This window comes from Carlito syrichta, unplaced genomic scaffold (genome assembly GCF_000164805.1).
Source record: "Carlito syrichta isolate Samal-C Ts95f unplaced genomic scaffold, Tarsius_syrichta-2.0.1 Scaffold303055, whole genome shotgun sequence".
In the NCBI taxonomy this organism is placed as follows: Eukaryota; Metazoa; Chordata; class Mammalia; order Primates; family Tarsiidae; genus Carlito; species Carlito syrichta.
Window position 1 is genome coordinate 54760 of NW_007247151.1, and position 24403 is coordinate 79162.

The window sequence follows — 24403 nt, forward strand, 5'->3', positions numbered from 1 at the left end:
TGCTGTCCACCACCTGACGTCAGTACCTGTGCTTACCTCCCCCGTCATCATAATGTGGAGCGGACCACCACACAAGGTTAAGGTGATTGCACCTTAGCAACCTCCCCCATCAAAGGGAAGGATTAAAAGGACTGAGCCACCAGCAGCCATTTGCCATTGCCTTGCTAGACTCTGGTGTGGCCGTGTGCTCTTTGAGCTATGGCCAGGCCATGTTTTCTTAAGCTTTGGCCCCTGCCCTGATCTTGGGGAGGTGAATCCCTCTTTCTCTCTCTCTGCCTCAAATTTACTTTCTAAATAAACTGTATTTTCTAATCTAACTTCTGTGCAATTCTTTGCATCTCATGTGGCATCAGATTGCACACCAGACACTCATACCCCTGCTGGATATGGAGGCCCTGCTGGGAGTGCAACCCTAACATACATAACATGAAGTTTCCCATTTTTATACACAGTGGCATTGAGGACATAATGGTGTGCATCCACTGTCTCATCTGTCTCCAGAACTTGGCCATCTTCCCTAGCTGAAACTCTGTCCCCATGAAACACCAATGCCCACCCGCTCCTGCAGCCCCTGGAGCCCACCATTCTACTGTATCTATGAATTGACTGCTCTGGGGACCTCATATGAGTAGAATTGTGCAGCCTGTGTCCTTGTGTGTCTGGCTTGTTTCACTGAGCTGGCTTTTTTTTTTTTGTAGTTGGAGTCTCACTCTGTCACCCAGACTGGAGTGCAGTGACTGCTCCCAGTCACCGCAGCCTCAACCTGCTGGGCTCCGGTGATCCTTCCGCCTCAGCCTTCCAAGTAGCTGGAACTACAGGCGCGCGCTACCACACCCGGCTAATTTTTTGATTTATTGTAGAGATGAGGTCTCGCCAAGTTGCCCAGGCGGGTCTTGAACCCATGAGCTCTGACAATCCGCTCACCTCAGCCTCCCAAAGCATGGGATTACAGGCTGAGCCACCGAGCCCGGCTTGCTGGCTTGTTTTTTTAAAGACTCTTAGTCTTTAGTCTTCAACCTGGAATTTTCTGATCATGCTATCATTTTCAGTCCAGTTCTTGTTGTGAGGTGTTTTAAAGTTCAAGAGTGTGTGGGCTGATATGAGCAGGAAGTGTCCCATGGACAGCGGGGCAGATGCTTCGGGGCCACCCGTCTCCCACAATGCCACTGTCCTCCAGGTCAGCACAAGCTTCGTGTCTCTGTCTGTCTCTGTCTCTGTCTCTCTGTCTCTTTCTCTCTCTCTCTCTCTCGTCTCAGGTTTTCCTTCCACTTCAGCCTTCCAAGTAGCTAGAACTACAGGCATGCATTACCATGCCCAGCTTATTTTTTGACACATTGTAGAGACTAGGTCTCACTAAGTTGCCCAGGCTGGTCTCGAACCCCTGGGCTCAGGCGATCCTCTCACCTTAGCCCCCCAAAGTGCTGGGATTATAGGCTTGAGCTACTGCACCTGGCCAACTCCATCCTTTTCTCTAGAGTTTTGCAACCTACACAGTCTTGCCTTGTTTTTTTCTGATTTGGGACCTCGTGTGAAAGCCATGTGCCATGTTTCTTGGTGATTTGCCCCTTTCTCAGATGCTGAGTGACTGTGGTCTGTGTGCCACAGGTGGTAGCAGCCTAGTGGCTGGCATTGTATGATCACAACTTGATATTGGCACCCTTTCTCTTGCCCATGGTCACCTGGCGACCACTGGGGCATGTCCTGTTCCCAATCATGACCTGAAAATGGGAACTTGGGGCATGGTGTGCGTGTCTCCTGTTTTCCTAGATGGCAGTGAGTGGCATAGCAATGTGAGCCCACCTCCCTCTGCTGCTGGTGGAGAGGTGGACTTCTTGAGGACATAGGTCATGAGGTCCCTACTGTCAGGGCCCTGGAACCCTGGTGCTGTGAAGTTGACCGCTGAGGCATGTTCCAAAGCTGGAATGACACTGGACCCAGGAGGCTGGAGAGAGCCTTGGGTGGGGCTGGGCTGTCTCGGTGACAGGCCACCTGCACCTCTCCTTCTGTAGTGTGTCTGAGAGCCCCATGGGAGGAGCACTGTGCTCCCTCTTGGCCTGAGAGAAGGCAGAAACCTGCAAAGCGGGCAGACCTGGAAATTCTGGAAAACCCAGAGGAGAGCAGGGGAGGCGGGGTTGGCATGGCTGAAGGTGCCTCCGCTTCCTCTGTGAAGGGATTGTTGTCCTATCCTTCCAGGTGTTTGTCCCTTTGTTTGTTAATTCAAAGAGTAGTAACCAAACACCTCCCATGTGCTGAGTGCCAGGAATCTGTGTTGACTGAGCACCCATGATGTGCCATGCCCCGAATCTTCTCACATCCCCCGCTTAGTGAAATGGTGGTAGGAAGAGGTTTCTTGCCTATTTCACAGGCAAGGAAATGGAGACTCAGGAGCTGAGTGACTGGTCCAAGTCCCCCAGCCAGTGAGTGGTAGTTCAGCTGGACACCTGTGCCTCCTACATTGGTGAGGACCCACCTGTGCTCTTCTTGATGTCCTGGGCTGGAGACTGCTGCCTGGAAGCAGTGTGAAGGGAGGTGAGGGGGAGGGTGTGCATTCTTTCTCATCAGTTTGCTGAGCCTGCACCCTGGCCTGTGTGTCTCAAACCCTTAGCATTGCTTTTTGCACTCCTGTGACGGGGTGGTCATTGCACTGACTTTGTGCTGTTGACATGCACTTTAAATGAGATGATGTACACTCAACATTTGGAACTCTCTATCCAACCTGGGATTATTACCAGGACTGTGCTGGGCACTGGGGTCCCTGGTATGACTCAGACTAATTCTTGGCCTGGGAGACTTCCTGACTGGTGGTTGGGACAAGCCTGCCACCAACAGGGGCATGGTGAAAGTGTGTGAGTGAGGCGGGAGCTGCCTATTCTGCTGGGGGTGGAGGTAGCGAGAGTCTACTGGACAGAGAGGCAAGGAGTCCCATGTGGGTGGGCTCCTTAAGGACAGGTAGCTCACTCCTGTAATCCCAGAACTTTGGGAGGCCAAGGCAGGAGGGTTGCTTGAGCCCAGGAGTTCGAGACCAGCCTGGGTGACACAGTGAGACCCCATCTATACCAAAAAAAAAATTTAGCCCAATGTGGTGCTGCACACCTGTAGTGCCAGCTACAGTCACAGAAGGATGAAGCTGTGGTGTGCTGTGATAGTACCACTGCCCTCTAGCCTGAGTGACAGAGCAAGACTTCTGCACAAACACACAGGACAGGTAGGTGGACACTTGCCAGCTGGACAAGGCAGAGGCAGGTAGAGGAAGAGCATTCTCAGCCTGGAATAGCATATGCAAAGGCTTAGCAGCGAAAAAAGAAGGTGTGGCTGGGATATGAGCATGGGCTGTGCCATCCTGATTGTCACACCAGGGAGAGGCACTTCATCCTGCAGGGCAGTGGCTTTCCAGTGGGGTCTGTGGAGCCTCGGGGCTCCCCAAGGTGACTCAGGACATTGTGAGGAGGACTGAGTGTGGTGAAGCAATGAAGGCTGGGGGAGGTTAGTTCAGATGTGGGAGTCGGGGAGGCCTTCTCTGAGGAGGCAAGTCCCCGAATAAAGAGAAAGAGCTCACTCTGTGGGGGAGGGAGTGGGGCAGGTCACAGGGTGGGGGGGTAGTGGGTTCCAAGCAGGCCACGTAGCAGGTGCAAAGACGCTGGGGCAGAAATAAGCCTGAGGAGCTCAGTGAGTAGAGAGTGGGGAGAGATGGTGAGGAGGCAAGCCGGAAGTCAGCAGGGCCACACCATACAGAACTTTGTGAAGAACGTGGGACCATGAGGGACTGGAGGCGTCGGAGAGCCCCAGTCAGGTTAATGTTTGTAAACGGTCATTCTGTCTCCCTCTGGATGATGGGCTGGAGGAGGACAGAGGTGGGAGCAGGTGGAGGTGGTCGAGTGAGAGGAGAGGTGGGTGGATGGCCTCCCTTTGGAGGTGGCCCTTGGGTGGCAGATTGGAGGCAGTGGGTAGGAATGAAGGGATTGGCTAAGGAGGGTCCTGAAGGTGGTGGGCCCCTTGTTGACACGGGAAAGATGGGGGGAGGGGGTGGGTTGGGGAAGATCAGAGCTGAACCGGTTCTGGCCATGGAAATGCAGGGGAGATGACTAGAGGTGTTCCTTAGCTAGCTTTGGGCATGTGCACACAATAGGGAGGGGCTGTGGCAAGGTGAAGGCAGCATTGAGGGCTTGGAGGTGAGGTTGGCCAGGCTGGGGTGTAATGGAGGAGGTCTTGGGGCTGACACTCTGAAATGCTGGGGCTCAGGAGCTCGGAATAGCACGAGAGAGGTGGAGGAGGGAGGAGAGGCTAGGTCGCCTGTAGGGGTGGTGAGGGGAGACCTGGGCAAGAGGAGTCAGCCCTGGGGCCTAGCCTTGGAGGGTGGGGAAAGGGCTCTTTGGATGAGAAGGGGCGGGGGACTCATCGCTCCGGGCTCTTGTGGCTCTGCTTCCATGTTTTAGATGGTACCTGGCAGCGCATGCTGGGGCCCCATGCCAGTTTCCTTTCCTGTTCCAAGTAGGTGGCCCTCCCAGCATAAGGGTCAGAGCCTGTGAGCACCTTTGTTTGGAAAGGAGGAAGCCAGTGTGGGAAAGGCCAGAAGAGAATGGCGAGAAGCCTGCCAGGTGCAAGCTGAGACCTGGCATCTGACCAAGGTGGGGGCCGGAGGAGGGCACCCTGCAGCCTACATGAAAGCAGGACCACTTCCCAGGCTGGGGAAGGGTAGGTTCACAGAGAGGACCTTCAGGATTGGTGGCATCCAGTCAGCTGAGTGACAGACACGGGGAAGCTGAGGCCTGGAGAGGGGAAAGGAAGAGGGGAAATCGAGGCTTGGGATTTCTTTTTTTATTTTTTGTATGAGTGTATGGGGTACTTGTGAAAGTTTGTTACATGTATATAACACATAGCGATTGAGTCAGGGTATTTGGGGTGTCCATCACCCAAATGCAGTACTTTTTGTTGAGTATAGTCACCCTACTTGGAACTTCTAGTTTCCCAGCTTATCTGTAGAATGGGAGGAATAACAGTGCTCACTCTTAATAACTAGGGATTCGTGTGCTTGGACCCCTGGCTGGCATCTTAATCTCTGTAAGGCAGCCTTTGAAAAGGCTTAGGGAGGAAGAATTCAGTCCTGTAAAAGAAAGTGTGCTGTGAGTCTGAGCTACACAGAAAAGGACAAGCTGCCTGGGTGGAGCGAGCTCTCCATCACCGGAAGTGTTCAAGTAGGGAGAGGCTTCCACATGCCCAGAATAAAATGAGAGGGGATGCAGTATTGAGTGGCAGCCACAGAGACTAGTGTCCTGACTGTGGCATCGGAAGACAGAGGCAGGGCTCTGACTGGCATCTAGCACCCCTGAGTCCTGGGCCGGGTGTGTCTGTGCTGAGTTAGCATCAGATGGTGAGCACTGATTCTTCCCTCTGGCACAGTGGCTCTCAGCTGCCCAGGGTCTCATGGATTCATGCAGAAAATACTTGAACACCATCCCCACCCCCCATGGGCTAGAGGGCAGGTATGGTTGTGAACAAGATGAGTAAGAGCCCTGCCACTTGAGGCTGACTTTGCAGAGCAGACACGGACAGTTGAAAGAGTGCACACACACACACACACACACACACACACACACACACACACACACACTCACACACACACACGAACGAAGATCTCTTGCAGTACTGATGGCTATGTGGAGATCTGAGAGTGGGTGAGTGATGAGGGATCATGGGTTGGCTGGACGGGCTGTGTTTTGCCATACAGATAATTACAGTTTATATGTAGTCACTTGTGTGAAGGTTTTCCTTTTTGTTTGTAGATTTTATTCCTGGAAAAGGCTCTCTTTATCCTAACATTATTGTCTTAGACTTTCTCCCACTTCTGCCATTATAGATTTGGAATTTACTTCTGTGTCTGGTATGAGGTGAGTCCCTGCATTGTGTATGAAATTCTTTCCCTGCTAGGTTTGAATGCCAACATTATCACATGCCCACTCCCATATGCACACACTTCTTTCCCTGAACTCTCTCCTCTGTTCAATTGATCCCCTGGTCTCTTTGTTTTGATAGTTAGAACTTTAGTGTGTAATTTGATATGGTTGGAGAAAGGTCTAGCTTCTTTGTTCCTCCTTTTCAGAAATCTTGGGTATTTTTAAGCATTTCTTTTTTTTTGAGTGAATTGTAGAATCAACTTGAGAAATTCTGTGACAGTTATGTCTTTGCTTTGATTGGGAATGCATTGAAGTTGTAGATGAAGCTGAGGAGAATTGACATATTTAAGGTATTGACTTTCCATCTAGATGCATGGTGCATATTTAGAATAAAGTATACTGTTATATCCATGAGACAATTAAATTTTCTTCTTCATGTAGGTCAAGTAAGTTTGCTGCAGATTTATCTCTAGGTTTGTTTTGCTTTTGAATGGGATTTTTCTTTCTAACTTTTCTATTGTTTGAATATACTGATTTTGGTTTTGGCCACCTTATATAATTGTTCATTAGTATTAATTTTAATACATTGTCAGTTGTGATTCTCTTGGATTTTCTATGGAGATGAAACCATAACATCTGCAAATAATTGCTGTTGCTTTTCCTTTTATTATTTTGTTTGCCCTTTTTTCTTGTTTTACTGCTTTTGCTAGTATCTCTAGGACCATGCTGAACAGTATTGCCAGTGGGTATTTTTGTTGTATTGAAGACTTAAGTGGGGGATTGTGCTAGTGCTTCCCCCCATGAGTGTGATGATCGCTGGTAGACACCTTTTTCTGGCAGACACCAGCTTTTACCTCAGAGCAGCACAGGTACAGGCTGTCCTTGAAGCTTAGTTCCCTGTGTTGGGGGAGTGGGGGAGGATCTGAGAGTGAGGAGAGCTCAGTGGTTGTTGTTCCTACTCAGCAGGGTTGCTCCTTAGCAGGCTCTCTCGCCCTTGTGGGAGTGGTACAGGCAACATCTTCTCAGTCCTGCATGGCTACTGCACCGGGCATTTAGGGATCCTTATAGGCTTCAGCCCATGACATTCCATCCTCATGTGGAGAAGGACATTGAGTCTTGTGGGGCAGAAACGGCTGCCATGGAATGCTGAAATGTGGGCCCTGGCCCCTCAGGCTCAGAGGTGTCCCTTGCGTTACCTGTGGCCCCTCGTTGTGTGCTTCGTGGGCATGCTGAATGAGCAGGACTCAGGATTCAGACCTCAGGGCAGACTCTTGGGTTCATCGTCTCCTGGCACGGCTCCTGTGATCCTTGCAAGGTTGTCTCTTGTTTTATTTATGTGTTTTATTTCCTTTTATCCTCTTTCTTCATTCCCATCATTCACTCCCACCCCTGTAGGTGAAAATTCTCTTCTCTCTAATCTGTATTTTTTGTTTCCTGTATTCATGAAAAATATGCATTTTTTTTAACTTAGAATATTTTTAAATTATAGATTTGGGGGTATATGTGATATTTCACAGTGATGAAGTCTGTGTTTTTAATGTAGCCATCACCCAAATAATGAACATTTTACCTATTAGGTAATTTCCCATCCCTCACCACCCTTCCAAGTCTTCTATTTCCATGTGGACACATGATTTAGCTCCTATTTATAAGTGAAAACAGGCAGTCTTTGGTTTTCTGTTTCTGAGTTATTTCTCTTAGGATAATGGCCTTCAGTTCCATCCATGTTGCTGCAAAAGACAGCATTTCATTCTTTTGTTATGGCTGTGTAGTATTCCATGGTGTATATGTACCACATTTTCTTTCTCCAGCCATCCATTGATGGTACTTAGGTTGTTATTTTGTGTGCCATGTTTTAGCTTTGTATAATAGATCACTTTGGGTTTCTTCCCTTTCCCCCTGCCCAGCACTGTGTTCTGTGTTCCTCCATTTTCTTTACATCTGTGTGTACAGCTCATGTGGCTGTATATACATCTAGTCTGTTGTCTCTGAGAGTTGTAGAATCGCCATGTAGGATGTCACCCAGTTATGGACACCAGGACTACCTCCAACCTCCTTCTACAAATGACACTATATGCTTGTGCTTGTTCTGTGTGTTATGGGCAGGGAAATGACTCCCCTGTACACCCAGGAACAGAACTTCTGGGTCCTAGATGACACAAATGCCTCACTGGGAAGTCGTGCCACACCTCCCTCCCAGCTGGCCATCCAGTCTCCGTTTCCACCCTGGCACTACCTGTGCATGGTGCTTCTCACTTGTCCTCATTTTCTTAGTTTAATAGGCATTTTACTTTGGAGGTTTTTTCTTCTTAATTTTCAGGAGCTCATTATGTTTTGTGGATGGCAACTCCTGGTCACTTTTAGATATTCCCACAATGTCTCCTGATCTATGACCAGCCTATTATATTTATCCAAGGAGTCCTTTGTTATACAGAAAATGCTAATGTTGAGGTAGTCAGTTTTTATTTATTATTTATTATTTATTTTTAAATTTATATTTTATTTTAAAGATGTGTAGCTCAATTCAGGATTAGATATACAAGTAGACATCATACAGGTAAAATTTGGGTTTCCCCTCGGTCCCTACTTTGCCTGGTTTGAAATCAGGTACCCTTATGGATGTTGTGCCCTCCAACCCCCTCCCCCAACCCCAGCAGTATCCCACTGCTGCCAATCCCTTTTTTATAGTATTATGGTAAATGTTCAGGGTCCACTTATGAGTGAGAACACGTGGTACTCAGTTCTTTGTTTCCATGATAGATCACTAAGTATTACACACTCTAAATTCATCTAAGTTGCTGTAAAGTCCATATATTTGTCCTTTTTTTTCAATGCGAAAGAAGGATTTATTGAGAGGACAGTAAAGCTCCCACAGTGGGAGGGAACCTGAAGTTGTTGCCCTATTTTTTCTTCTTTATGGTATTCCATCATGTATATGTACTTCATTTTTTTTGAAAAATCCAGTCCAGTTTCAGTGGGCAGCAAGCAGCAAGGTTGGTTCTATGTTTTTGCTGTTGTGAATAGTGCTGCAGTAAACATGTATCTCTTTTGTAGAATGATTTGAATTCCTCTGGGTGTATTCCCAGAGGAAGGATTGCTAGGTCATATGGAAGGTCAATTTCTACTTCTTTTAGAAATCGCAACACTGTTTTCATAGAAGTTGGTCCCCACTAGCAGGGCAGAAGGTTACCTTTTCTGCTTATCTTTGCCAACATCTGTTGTTGTTTGTTTTATTAATGATGGCCATTCTTACTGGTATTAAGTAGAATCTCAATGTGGTTTTTTTTGATTTGCATTTCTCTAATGATGGGTGAGGCTGAGCACTTTTTTCAGTTGTCTGTTGGCTGCCATGTTTCTTCTTTTGAGAAGTGTCTGTTATATCTTTTGTCCCCTTTTTAATGGCACTGTGTTTTTTTTTTTATTTCAGCATGTTTGAGTTCTTTATAGATTCTGGATGTTAGGCCTTTGTCAGATATACAGTTGGTAAATATTTTCCCCATTCTGTGGGCTATCTCCCCACTCTCTTGATGGTTTCTTTTGCTTTGCAGAAGCTTTTCAGTTTAATGAGGGCCCACTTATCTAACTTATCTCTTATGGCAAGGATATCTGGGGTTTTGATCAGGAATTGGTTGCCTACTCTGATTTCTGTAAGGGTGTCTCCTGCTTTTTCTAAGATTCATATAGTTTGAGATTTTGCAGTTAGGTCTTAGATTCATTTAGAGTTAACTTTTGTGTATGATCATAGGTAGGAGTTCTGTTTCAATCTTCTGCATGTGGTCAGCCAGTTTTCCCATTTACTTAATGGATTCTCTTCTCCCCAGAAGTTGTTGTTGGAGACTTGTCAAAGATGAATTGGTTGAGAAATTGAGGTTTTGCTTCTGGAATCTCTATCCTACTCCATTGGTCCATATACCTGTTCTTGTCCCAATACAAGGCTGTTTTGATTATTGTAGCCTTATAGTAAAGTTTAAAGTTTGAAAGTGTGATGCCCCCTGCTTTGTTTCTTTTGCTGAGCATTATTTTGGCTATTCATGGTCGTTTATGTTTCCATATGGATTTCTGTACTGTCATTTCCAGGCCTGAAAAGAATGATGTTGGTGATTTTTTTTTTAGTTGGAATCTCACTTCATCACCCAGGCTGGAGTGCATTGGCATGCTCATGGCCATTCCAGTGTCAACCTACTGGATTCAGGCGATCCTTCCACCTCAATCTTCCAAGTAGCTGGAACTACAGGTAAGTGCTACCATGCCCAGCTAATTTTTTGATTTATTGTAGAGATGAGGTCTCACCAAGTTGCCCAGGCTGTTCTTGAACCTTTTGCCTCAGCCTCCCAAAGTGCAAGGATTACAGCTTGAGCCACCATGCCCAGCCTGATGTTGGTAATTTAATGGGTAGTGCGTTGAATCTGTAGATTGTCTTTGGTAGCATGGACATCTTAACAATATTGATTCTTCCTATCCATGAGCATAGAATACTTTTCCATTTGTTTGTGTCTTCTTGAGTTTCTTTGACCAGTGTTTTGTAGTTTTCATTGTAAAGGTCTTTCACTTCTCTGGTTAGAAAAATGCCAAGGTATTTCATTTTTTAAATGGCTGTTGTGAATGGGCTTGTGATTTTTATTTGGTTCCCTACCTGTTTGTTGTTGGTGTATAGGAATGCAACTGTCTTTTGCACATTGATTTTGTACCCTGAAACTTTGTCCTTTATCAGTGCAAGGAGGTTTCTGACAGATTCTCTTCGATTTTTCAGGTATAGGATCATATTTCAGCAAAGAGGGATAACTTAACTTTCTCTTTTCCTATTTGGAAACCCCTGATTTCCTTCTAGCTAGGACTTTCAGCACAATGTTGAACAGGAGGGGTGAGAGTGTCCTGTTCTGGTTTTCAGGGGAAAAGCTTCTAGTTTCTGTCCATTTAAAAATATGCTGACTGTGGGTTGATCATAGATGGCGCTTACTATTTTGAGGTAAGTTCCTTCTATGCCTAGGTGTTTGAGAGTTTTTATCAGGAAGGGATGCTGGATTGCATCAAAAGCATTTTCTGCATCTAATGATATAATCATGTGGTTCTTGTTTTTACATCTGTTGCTATATTTAATTGCACTTATGGTCTTGTGTAGTTTGAACCAGCCCTGCATCCTGGGGATAAAGCCCACTTGGTCATGGTGGATTATTTTTGAGATGTGTTGTTGGGTGCAATTTGCTAAAATCTTGTTGAAAATATTTCCATCCATGTTCATTAGGGATATTGACCTGTAATTCTCGTTTTTTGTTGGATCTTTAACTGGTTTGGGTATCAGTGTGATGTTAGCTTCGTAAAATGATTTGGGGAGAGTTCTCTTTCTCAATTGCCTGGAATACTTTCAATAGTATTGGTATCAGCTCCTCCTTGTATGTTTTGTAGAATTCCACTGGAGATCTGTCCAGTTCAGGACTTTTTTTTTGTATGTAGTTTTCTTATGATGGAGTCCATTTCCTGGATTTTTCTTTATAGAGTATCAATGTCTTCTTGTGTCAACCTTGGGATGTTGTGTGATTCAGAAAGTCCTTCATTTCATTTAGGTTATCAAGTTTGTTTCCATACAGGTGTGCATAGTAATATCTGATAATCTTTTGTATTACTTCAGGGTCAGTAGTGATTTGACCATTTGCATTTCTGATTGTGTTTATTTGGGCTTTTTCTTGGTCATTCTGTCTAGGGGTTCATCAACCTTGTTTATTCTTTCAAAGAACCAGCTTTTTGTTTTGTTGATTATTTTCTATGGTATTTTTGTCTTCTATGTCCTGTGTTTGGGCTATTACTTTGGTGATCTGTATTCTTCTGCTTAAGTTAGGGTTTTGGTAGTCTTGTCTTTCCAGGTTCCTTGGGTGATTTGTTAGGCTGTTAACTTGTGATCTTTCCATTTTCTTGATTTGTGTTAGTAGAGACATAAATTCCCCTCTTAGTACTGTTTTCTTGGAATTCCAGAGGTTTTGGTAAGATGTTTCTTAATTTTCACTTGTTTCTAGGAATCTTTTAATTTCTGTTTTAATTTCTATGTTGACCCAGTTGTCATTCAGCATCATGCTGTTTAGTGTTCATGTCTTTGTGGGTTTGGGGGAGTTTTGTTGGTGTTGATATTTATTTTTATTCCATTGTGGTCTGAGAAGTTTCATAGCAGTATTTCAACCTTATGAAATTTGTTTATGCTTGATTTATGGCCAAGGATGTGATTGATCATGGAGTATGTTCCAGGTGGTGTTGAGCAGAACGTATATTCTGTGGTTGTTGATTAGCGTTTTCTGTAGGTTTCTATTAAGTCCATCTGGTCGGGTGTCAAGTTGAGCTTCCAGATCTCTTTGTTGAATTTTTGCCTCAATGATCTCTCTAAGGTTATTAGTAGGGTATTTAAGTCTTCAGTTATAATAGTGTTAGAGTCAATATCTTTTTTTTTAAGTTCTGTGTATATTTTGGATAGAAGTCTTTTATTAGATATATGTTTTGAAATTTTTATCTCAGTTTCTTTCTTGTCTTTTCATTATTTTAACAGTGTTTCACAGAATAAATTAAAGATGTGCAGTACAATTCGGAGTTAGGTATAGAAACATTTACTATGCAAGTACCCTTGTTGATGAGGTGTGCTTCCACCCCCTGGCAGATTCCCAGTACTGCCGATCCTGCCTCCTCCCACCCCACAGCAGTTTTCTGCTACTACCAATCCTTTTCTTATAGTATTACTATAATTGTTCAAGGTTGGCTTATGCATGATAAAATGTGATACTCACTTCTTTGTTTTTGTGACAATATCTTTTTTTTTGGTTTGCTTAGTAGCTGCTTTATAAATGCTGGTGTGTCTGTGTTGGGTGCATATATGTTTAGGATGGATAATTCTTGTTGATGGATTGAACCTTTTATCATTATGTAGTGTCCTTTTGTATCTTTTAAAATTTTTGATAGTTTAAGGGTTGTTTTGTGTGATGTTGAGATTGTGACTCCTGGCTTCTTTTGTGATCCATTCACCTGGAAATTCATTTTCCATCCTCTAACTTTGAGTCTGTGTGCATCCCTTGTGGTGAGATGAGTTTCCTGAATGCAGCAAATTATTGGGTTATTGTTTTTTTCAATTCAGTTTACCATTCTGTGTCTTTTCAGTGGTGCATTTAGTTCATTCATGTTCAGGCTGGTTATTGAAATGTGATGTTTATCTCCATCATAAGGTTCTTATAAAACTTTTTCTTTTAACTTTTGGGTTGATATATGTGTGTGTTTTTAAGTATGCAGTTGCAATGTATTCTCTGTTGATTCTGTGTTCTCTTGGGAAGTGCATGGTCATTTGTTTTTCTTTCTTCTGTGCTTAATACCTTTTAAAACATCTCTTGTAAAGCTGTTTTGGAAGCTGCATAATCTCTTAGGGATTGGGTGTCTGGAAAGGATTTTAATTATCCTTCACTGTTGAAGCTGAGCTTGGCGGGGTAGGAAATTCTTGGTTGAAATTGTTTATCTTTTAGAACTTTGAATATTGGACTCCAGTCCCTTGTACCTTGTAGTGTTTCTGCCAATAGGGCTACTGCTATTTTGATTGGTTTTCCCTGGTAGGTAACCTGACCTTTCCCTCTTCCTGCCCTCAGGGTTTTTTCTTTTGTATATGCTTTATGTAGGCCTATTACTATAGTAGTCTTCTTGTTTTATGTCTTGCAGGGGTTCTCTGTGTCTCCTGTGGTTGGACGGTCATATCTCTGTTGAGATGGGGAAAGTTTTCTTGAAAAATTTCCTGGAATACTTGCTCCAAGGTGTTCTCCATTTCCCTTTTTTTATTCTGGGATACAAATCAGGTGTAGGTTTGGCCTCTTGATATAATCACACATCTCTTGGAGGCTTTGTTCTTTCTGAGGTTTTTTTTTTCCTATGTTTTTTACAGATTGGGTTGTTTCTATGTTTTGGTGTTTAAGTTCTGACGTTATTTCTTTCTGCTTGATTAGTTCTGCTTTCCTTGCTTGTCATCTTATTATTTATTTCCTAGACCAATTTTTGTATGACCAAAAATCTCTGTAACAAGTTATTTCTGTGTTTCATCTTGTCTTTCTTGAGTCGTATTCACTCTTTCCATCCATTCCCTAATCCCTTTTGTTTTGTGGGGCCAGTCATTGGTGACTTCCATTGTTTGGGCTCTGAGATCTGACTTTTTCAGGCATTTTCTCTTTGGTATACTGGGAATTATCTGTGTTCTTCCATTGATTTTTCCTCTTTTGATACAGATCTCTTTCTTTACTCTTTAGTTCGTTATTCAGTGGTTGTGGGAGAGTCTTTCACTTCTGATGTTTGCTCAGCCCTTTATTCTTCCCTGATCAGGGCTTAAGTTTTTTTCTATTTTGAAACAGGGCTGTGGGTAGGAAACTTTGCAATCTCTTGTAGATTTTAGAATTGAATAATGTGGAGGATGGGGAGCTAGGATTCAGAAATGGCTTGCAAGTCTCAGTGTTCACTCATCGTGGTATTGGTTCCCTGAGACCCACTCCCCACCACCACTCTATATGACAATGCAGTGGGTATATGTGTATACCCCCTGAGTCCTAGATACAGTAACAGCAATGAAGAGAACAGAGAAAAGTAGAATGAAATAAGATGGACAAAAATTTTAAAAGATAGAAAAGCAAAAGCAGAAACCAAAGCAAAAAACAGTTCCACACACTCCAAAACAAAGTGGGAAAAAAACCAAAGCAAAACAAAGCAGAAAACCAAAAAACAGGATAACAACACACACACACACACACACACACACACACACACACACACACACAACACAAAATGAAAGAAGAAAAAAAGAAGAGAGAAAAAAATGAATTCAGATTGAATCCTCACACATACATTCACACACACATTAAACTAAAAAGAAGAGAACAAAAAAACAAACAAAAAAACCTGAAAGATAAACACTCAATCATTCATGAACACACATTAGCAGAAAACAAATAATGAAAGAAATAAATAAAAAAAGGTGAGGAGGGAATGCAGATCGAAACCTCACATACACATTCATGTGCAAAGTAAAAAGAAAAAAAGAATAAATCAAAAAACAAAAGCTAGCCTTCCCTCATGTGGCAGGTTCTGTAATTGTTCCTCTCAGCTGCTCACAGGTGAGCCCCTCTGCTGTCTCCTGTGGAGCTGTGGCCTTATTCACAGTCTCTCTAGTGTCCAGCTTGGGGAAGGAGGAGGAGTGAGTGAAGGTAGGAAGAGTTTTAGTCTTCCCCTCCCACTCTCATATGGTCAGGGGGATCTCCTCTGGTGCAGATGTTCAGTATTATCTCTTCAATAGATAATTGGCAGGTTGGGGGGTGGCCCATCCCAGCCAGGCTTATCCTGGAGTACAGTCTTTCTGTTACTGCTGACGTCCAGACTCTGGGTATGTCCCTCTCAGTTGTGCCCCAGCCATGTGGTCTGTTGTTCAGAGGATTGCTGGGGAGGAGTGGGTTGGGTCAGTCCCAGACTTACTGCTGATCTCTTTGGGCTCTTTGGGTTCCTTCCTCATCCTTTTTGGTCATACCTTTGTCCCATGGCTGAATCAGCATAGGGGGTGGGGCACCTCCTGGTGTGTGTGCTTTTGGGATATTCCCTCTGGGTCACGATCAGTCCCTGTGTAGTTAATCCACCGGTCACAGAGATTGGGTCTGTCGTTCAGTGGTAAACAAGCCAGAGCACTTTCCTGCCCAGTTTTCGAGATGGTGGCAGGGTGCCTGTTTTGTCTTCTTCAGTGGGACTCTGCCTCTGGGGTCCCTCACTGTGCTTCCTCTGCAGCCCTTGCTACCAGTGGCTGGCCAGAGGCTGCGGGGAGGAGGCAGAGCCTGAAGCCGGCAGTCACTCCCCGCAACTTCTTCCTGGGAAGGGCTTTGCTGATTTCTAAAAAAATGGTGCCTGGCTTCTGTGTCCCGGGAAGTGCTAGGGTCTGAGCAGAGCAGCTGTGGCACCTGTTGCTTCACCAGGAGAGCCCTAGCCATTTGCTCCCAAATCCCCACTCGGTCAACCACTCACGTGCCACTTACAGACACATATACTAAATTTTCCATGCACTCACTCACTCACACTGGGACTCACATCGTCTGACTGACTCTACCCCCATCTTCCTCCCTTCTCCCGCATCAGTTTTAAAAACCTGTAGTCTGTTCCTTTGAGTTTTCAGTTGTCTTCTGTCCCTGACTCATCCCATTCTCCCCAGTCACAAATATAGTTGATTCTTGGACAACATGGGGGCTAGGGGCACCAAATCCCCTTGCAGTCAGAAATCTGATGATACCTTTTGCCATCCCCAGAAATTTAACTACTATTTGCCTGTGGTTGATCAGAATTGTTACTGATAGCACAAACAGTTGATGAATCCATATTTTGCATGTTATATGTATTGCAAGCTATATAGTCTTACAACAAAGTAAGCCAGCAAAAAGAAAATGTCCTTGAGAAAATCATAAGGAAGAAAAAGCATTTACTGTTTGTTAAGGTGGGAGTGGATCATCATGAAGGTCTTCATCCTTCTTGTCCTCATAGCAAGAAGCTGAGGAGGAGGAGGAGGAGGAGGAGGAGGAGGAGGAGGAGGAGTTGGCCTTACTGTTTCAGGGTGGCAGAGGTAGAAGAAAATCCTGTGTTGCTCAAGAGTCAAACGCGTCTTCAACACTGACTTTCTTCCTCTAGCTTTCCTACATGAGTCATGAACTTCACTTTCTGCTGCTGTTTTCATAACTCTTATCCCGTCTTGCATCTTAGGATGGGTTCCTTAGGACCAGAGTCTGAGTCAGGGTTCTTGTGCACATGGTGGTTCATCTGGGGAGACCTCTCAGGAGAGAATGTCCAAGGAGTGAGGGATAAAGGGTAAACAGAGCTGATCTGCATGTGGTCTGATCCCATGGGAGCTCTGGGGTAGGAGTAGCCAGCACAGACCTGTCCCCTTAGAGACGAGGGTCTGGGCTTGCAGCTCCATGTCCATCCATTATTGTCTGTAATCCTCCAGCCCCCCTGGGGAGGACTCGACCTCCCAGGCAGTTCTCCAAAGAAGGTTGCCACCATGAGCTGCTAGAGCCAGGGTGCACAGCAGCAGGGGTGGGTAATCTACCTGCCCGGTGAGGGAGACCTGGACAGGCACCAGTAGCATGTGCTGTGCTTGGCGACCTCAGACAACTTGGAGCCACACACCTCTTTGTGGTAACTCTGCCTCATGTTGCAGCCCACAGGCTCCACCAAGGACCTAATCCAGATGTGTTAAGTAGCTGGACAGCAGTGGGCCATCGGCAATGACGAGTGCCTGGAAATCCCTGAGAATGGCGCCAACGGTGATGTCTACAGGTAGGGCAGGCACCCAAGAGTAGGCACAGCTGCCCACTCACCTTCTCCAGATCCCTTCTGGCCTTGAACCCCAGTCCCCAGGAGCCCAGGGTGAGCCCTCTTCACCTGCCTCCAGGTGCATAAGGGTGACTGGATATGGCTGTTGTAGGCCATCTGGACAGGCTTCCTCTAGGCGTGGAGAGTTCGAGACTGGTCCCAAGAATAAATTAACCACATAAATGGGTAGCTGACCCAGTGAGCATAAGCAGAGGAGTGTCCAGTGTGGAGCAAATTTTAAAGGGTTTTTATTGTCTGGGAACAGTGAGGTGCTTCCCTTGCAGACCGCATTCCTTCCATGTAACGCCCAGCACCTGCAGGCTTTTCTTCCCCAGCCAGCTTCCTGTCCCCGTGTTGCCACCCTTAGGTTTCCTAAAGGCTGGACTCTCAGCACCCTGCTGCCTGCTGGTTGTTTCTTCTGACTCTCGTGTTCTCAGCAAAGGAGTCATTTATCCCCAGGCCTTCTCTCTGCTAGGCCCAGGAGAGCTCTTGGTCAGCTGCTCACCCTTTCTCTTTCCCAAGGGCACAATCTAGCCTATTCCTTTCTCTAGATAAGGAAGACAAGGCTCAGAGAGGCAGCATGAATTGTCCAAAGCTACACAGCTCACTGGCAGCATGGTCAGGACTAGAGCTCATGCTTTCCGATGTCCAGCCTGTGCTGGGTCCTTTAGAAAAATGTGTATTCTAGCCTCCTTATCCCTTTCCCTTTTCCTTCTGCCGTCCCACCAGTCTGGGGCTAGGGAGGAGCTGGAGCACACACCATCCAGATCCCTGGCGTTTGGGGCTAAGCAGCCCTAGTACTCAGTGCTCAGGCCTTCATGTGCACTTGCACCCCTCTTCTGATGGGAACTCACTGTCAGTCAGCAAGTTCTGTCACTGGATCATCCTGCCTGAGATGCACCACTCCTCGGATGGTGCTGAACCCTGTCCTGGCACATCCCTGTCCTGGCTCTGCCCTCTGTGCTGCTGACTCATCAGCTCCCTCTGTCCCAGGGCACAGAGATGGGCAGGCTGTGACTAGGGCCTGGAGACCGGACCCACCCAGCCCTTTCTGTGATTGGATCTCCCTGTCTGTGTTGCCTCTGGGGAGGGGGGCTCTGAGTACCAATACTCTCCCTCAGAGTTCAGGGGTACACAGCTCTGAGTCCAGTGGGACCTGGGCCTATGTCTTCTTGGTTTAAGTCAAGACACAAAACCCATGTGACTCGGCAAGAATGCACCAACCTCACCTGCTGGCAACTTTGGGCAGGGCTGCCCTTCTCTGAGCCTTGCTTGGCTTCCCTCTGGGAGGGTGGGCGGGTGCGTGGGGGCTGAGGTGCACCTTCTGTTGCAGGACAGCCCAGAGGCACTGCTGTGACTCCTACTTGCAGGAGAAGAGCTGCGTGGCTGGCGTCCTGGGGGCCAAGGAGGGCGACGCCTGTGGGGCCAAGGACAACAGCACCTGCAGCGCTTCTCTGTACAAGGCAAGCTTGCCCTGTGGGTCCACAGCCGGTGGAGGGAGGTGGTGGGAGGCTGGCCTGGGCCTGATGGCCCTTAGGGCCCCAGGGCTCCTTCTGAAAGTGACACTCATGCCTGGAGCCTGGGGGGAGGACTCCTCGTTTGCACAGAAAACTTCATCAGTGATGATATTGACCAATCAATGGACAGAATAATGTCTGATCCCCAGTGCATGACTCAAGCCCTGTTTTAGGCATCAGAAATGCAGCCATGGGTAATACAGATGATAGTTCCCACCCCCTTGGGGCTTGCTTTATAGAAAGCTGGAGAGATAGGAAGATCCATATGAGTGTGTGAGTGAATGGTGTGTTAGTAGATGGCCCTGCCCCAGGAGAAACTCAGGAGAGGAGGGGATGAGCAGTGCCTGGACTGGGGTGGGGCTGGTGTTTCAGCCGGCAGTGGCTGGGGATGGCCTCATGAGAAGGGGACACTGCAATGCCCTGGGGGGTAGTGAACCATGTGGGAATGCCTTCTATGCTGATAGAGCAGCTGGTGCAAAGGCCCTGAAGTAAGAGCCTGCTGGGCATGTCCATGGAGGCCCCTGTGGCTGGAGTGGGGCGGGGAGCAGCAGAGCTGAGGCCAGAGAGGTGACGGCAGGTCCTGTCTACCACTGAAGGACTGTGGGCTGACTCTGGGTGAGGCAGAGGCCATGGGGAGTTTTGGGGATGCAGTCCCCTGAGTCCCCTCTGGCAGTTGTGGGGACAAATTATTGAGGGTGGTTGTCCCATATGGGCAGGGGATCAGGGTTTGATAATATCCCACAGGCTGTAGTGGGGCAGAGTGAAAGGGAGGGCTCCAGGAAGAGGGGGTGGCGTGAGGGGACACACAGAGGCAGAAGTATGGGAATGGGGCACGTGGCCCAGCAGTTCTGGCGGCAGCAAGGACGGGCCACCAGGAATCCTTGGATTGGAGCCTGGAGGACTGTAATGCCACACTGAGATCTATGGGCATCCCATGGAGGGCCTGAAGGGAGGATTTACAGAGATCCATCTGTGTGCTAGGGCTCACACTGCCCTCTGGGGCCAGGGCATCAGGTTGGCTACACCTCTTGGGAAACTCTCTAGAACATTAGTTTTTCTTTCATATGCTGGAGCCTGGAGGCAGGGCGGCTCAAGTTGGAGGAGTGAGTGACTCCATGGCTGTCAGGGACAGGGGTGCAGGCTGCTGCCACTCTAATTTTCTGCCGCAAAGTCCAGGATAACAATTTGAGCCCTGGGCAGAGCCCGGAGGAAGGTGCCACCAAAGAACCCTTTCCTTTTATTTTTTTGTAGATAAATGCTTTTATTTCTTTTGGGTAGATACTTAAGAATATAGTTTTAAGGATCATTGACTTTTCTTTTCTTTATTATAAAGATGTGGGGTACAATTCAGGGTTAGGTATACAAACACTAATTATGTAGGTACCCCAAAGAGCCCCTTATTTTAAACTATTTTTGATTGTGGTGAAATACACATGATGTAAAAGAGACCATTTAAATAATTTTTAGGCATACAGTTCAGTGGCATTAGGCACATCCACACTATGGTGCAACTGTCACCACCTTCCACCTCAGAACTTTTTATCTTTCAAAGAGAAACTCTGCATTATTAAACACGAGCTCCCCACTTCCTCCTCCCCCAGCCCCAGTGCCTGCCATTCCACTTCTTGTCTCCATGAATCTGATTGCTCTAGGGACCCTGTAGAAGTGGAATCATTCGGGGTTTGTACTTTGTGACTGTTTTTTTCCCTTAGCGTTATGTCCTCAAGCTTCTTCCACATTGCAGTGTGCATCAGAATTCCCTTCCAAGGACGGATGGTATTCCACTGTGTGTACAGACCTCACCTGGCTGACCCTTCATCCACTGGACACTTGGGCTGCATCCACCTTTGGGCTGTTGTGAATAGTGCTGCTATGAACACAGGTGTGAGGTCTGCCTTCTCTGAGGGCGGACTGTACTTCTGTCTAGCTCTCATTAGAACTGAGTGTGGTGGCCACACCCAGCTGCAAGGGTGCCTGGGAAATGAAACCTTTTCTTCTGGGAGGGCAGAATTGAAAATGAGGAGGAAGGGGAAACAGACATCGGGGTGGAAAGCGGCATAGGGTGAGGGCAAACCAGGCCAGTGGGACAGAGTCGGTACACGTTGAAGAAGGGTCCTCCTCTGGGGTGGCCAGAGGAGAGGAAGAATCGAGAACCCCTCAGTTTCTCAAGCCTGGATGACAGTGGCAGAGGTCTTTGGTTAGTGGTGGTGGCATCTGGGAGAGGATTTTGACTTTGGTTTTTGTCGTGTTGGAGCCTGTCTTTCCTTAGAAGAACTAGTATTAGTGAGAAGATTGGTCACAGCAAGTTTGGCACCCCCTCTCTGTCTTTGTGCTTGGCCCTGGGCCGGTTCTCCTTTCTGAGCCTCCTTTCCGAGCCTGTAAGATGGAGATAATATCCCACATCTCATGGGCCAATTGTGGACATCAAAGGTAACTCACACGTGTATTTGTGAAGTATGTGGTGGGCCTTTGGTAAGCATAAGTGTCAGCCTCACAAGATGCACCATGAGAGTATTGGCTGGCCACTGCTGGGCAACACTCTGTCCATGCTTAGTGGTTCCTTGTGGGCTTAGCGCACAACTCTGGGGTAGCCGAGCACTTCTACTGACCCAGGCCCACTCCGCTGATCCTAGCTGGGTCTGCTGATGGCTCCACTGGACCGGATGATCTAGGGTAACCCCAGCTGCCATGACTACCCCATGCACTCTCAGCCTGGAGCAGGCATGTGTGGGCTTGTTCGGTCAGGGGCTGTACTCAGTTCTAAGAAAGGAGATAGAGGTATTCCAGGCCTTCTGAGGCCTAGCTAAAAACTGGCCCACTGTCCTGTCGGTCTCATTCTCTTGGCCAAAGCAGGTCATAAGGCACAACCAGGAGGCTTGGAAATGGACTCCCTCTCTTAACAGAAACCTCTGCAATATCACATCACAAACACACTGAACGCAGAGAAGAGTGAGTTACTGGGGCAACAATTGCAAGCAGTCTACCACTGTGTTTTAGACTGGTTTAAACAAGTTTGTTTTGGGAAATAGGCCACCTGGGATGGGGTGGAACTTCATTGTCAGGGACCCAGGCTTCTGCTTGTTTAATCCTCTTAGAAGCTTGTGACTTCTATCTTCAGGCTCACCTCATGACTCAGGATGACTGCTAGAGCTCCAGCCATCATATATGTGCTCTAGGAAGGGGGGAGCAAAGAGCAAAGAAGAAGCGGGGAGCAAAGAGGACAAATTTCTAAGTAGAATCAGCCCCAGTTACAAACAAAACCCAAAAAACTCCCCTGAAGGCTTCACCCAGCAATTCTGAATAGAATTGGAGTCCACTAGTAAAGACGAGGGCATGATGGGTGTAGCTGGGTGTTAATTTTGTAGTTCCTTCCACAAAAGGCCATTTGTTCATGATTTAGTTCAGCAAATTGCATTAACTCTACCCTGTGCCAGACCTGGGGAGTGAAGGCCAATGACCTCTCTGCTTTTGGGGGGCACATAGGCTGGCAGAAGAGATACAGTCATGGTTAACTCCCCCCACTTCTCAGTGCCTCCCCAAGCCTGGCTGTGGGCTGTAGGGCTCAGGATCCACCGGAAAATGGGTGGTGATGGCCATGTCTCTGTCTCCAGCAATGCTGTGACTGCTGTGGCCTGGGCCTCCACATGTGGGCTGAGGGCCAGTTGTGTGAGTCCAACCCCAACCTGGGCTACACCTACAACCACGTCATGCTCTCCTGCTGTGAGGGCGAGGGCTCCTCATCAGGCCCGAAGTCCGCCAGCCTCTGAAGCAGGGGTCCTCAAACTTTTAAAACAGGGGGCCAATTCACTGTCCCTCAGACCATTGAATGGGCGGACTATAGTTTAAAAAAAAAACTATGAACAAATTCCTATGAACACTGCACATATCTTATTTTGAAGTGCAAAAACAAAATGGGAACACATACAATATTTAACATGAAGAACAAGTAAAGTTAAATCAACAAACTTACCAGCATTTCAATGGGAACTATGGGCCTGCTTTTGGCTAATGAGATTGTCAATGTCCTGTTCCATATTTGTCACTGCTAGTCATAACAAGTGATGCAAGTGTGCATCAGTTAGTCTAGATCTGGTTGGAGATTTCAGATGTTTCATTCTGGAAAAAGTCTGTTCACAGACATAAGTGCTGCCAAAGATGGTTGCCATTTTGAGTGCATCGTACCTGAGATTAGGATATGTCTCAGAGGGGAGAGATGCATAGAAATTAGGAAGACTGCTTGACGTGAATGCGTCTTTCAGAGAGTCACAATTCTGCAGTTCAGCCAGTTCCATTTGGTAAATTGTATCCATATTTTCAATGTCAATAGAAAATGGGTTATGGAAAAGCTGTATGTCCTGTTCATGGAGATGAAGCTCTTTAAATCTAAATTGGAACTCCTTTTGCAACTTTTCCAGTGAATCCACACATGTTTTATTTGGGAATGCAACCAATGGTTTTTCCGCTAACAGATTTTGAGTTGTGGAGAGATGGCAGAAGTTTTCCTCCTTCACTTGTTTGATGAGGAGGCCTAATTTTACTTCAAATGCTTTCACATGTGATTGCATATCACAGATGAGCTTCCCATTTCCTCGAAGTTGCACATTGAAACTGTTGAGTAGCTCTGCTTCATCTGTCAGAAAGGCAAGGCACCATTTCCATTCTGCATCATTGAGCTCTGGTACTTCTTTGTTTTTTGAAAGCAGAAAAGCTGTAATCTATGGAAGTAAGTCATAGAAATGTTTCAAAACTTTCCCTTGACTCAGCCAAAGGACTTCTGTGTGGTACGGAACATCCTCACAGGCAACATTTAGCTCAGACAGAAATTCCTGAAATTGTCTGTGGTTTAGTGCATTACCTCTAATGAAGTTAACACAAGATACCACAGTTTTCATAACAGTCCCACTTCAGTGATTTACTACACAGCGCTTGTTGGTAGATGAGGCAGTGTATGGCTATTGGATGAGAATGGTTATGTTTGCCCATCTCTTGGTTAATGCGAGCAATTACGCCTTTCTTAGACCCCACCATGGTAGGAGCACCATCAGTTGTCATACTGGCTAGTTTTGCCCAGTCCAGCTCCAAACTATTCACAGTTTGGCAAACCTTTTAATAGATATCCTCTCCTATAGTTGTTCCTTTGATGCTTTGCAGTGCAGCAAGCTCTTCTGTGACTTAGAAATAGCCATTCATCCCACGAATAAAAATTAGAAGTTGTGCAGAATCACGAACAACATTGCTTTCATTAAGTGCCAAGGAAAAATAGAAAAGTTTTTGCAGAGTTTTGCAAATGCTGATGCAAATTGTCTCCCATTTCTTCAATCCCTCATGTAATCGTAGGTCCTGAAAGACTCACTGTACTAAATAAATCTGCCTTCTCTGGACACATCTCTTTGGCAACAGAAAGAAGGCATTCTTTAACAAATTCTCCCTCCACAAATGGTCTGCCAGTGCACGCTATTAGCTTGGCAACTTGAAAACTTGCTCGCAGTGATGAAATATTTTGCTGCTTCTGCTTCACAAAAGTATTTTTGCTGAGTTGTCAATATATCTTTCAGTTTTAATATTTTATCTTTTCTCACTTCTCTGACCAAGCAATCATATTTGTCTTTATGTTGAGTTTGATAGTGTCGACGCAAATTGTATTCTTTGAAC

General features: G+C 46.2%; 1 pseudogene; it reads left to right on the forward strand.

Annotated features, from left to right (window-relative positions):
* LOC103259890 overlaps positions 1 to 22518 on the forward strand; it is a 41507-nt pseudogene extending 18989 nt beyond the window's left edge.
* The last annotated feature ends 1885 nt before the right edge of the window (positions 22519 to 24403 follow it).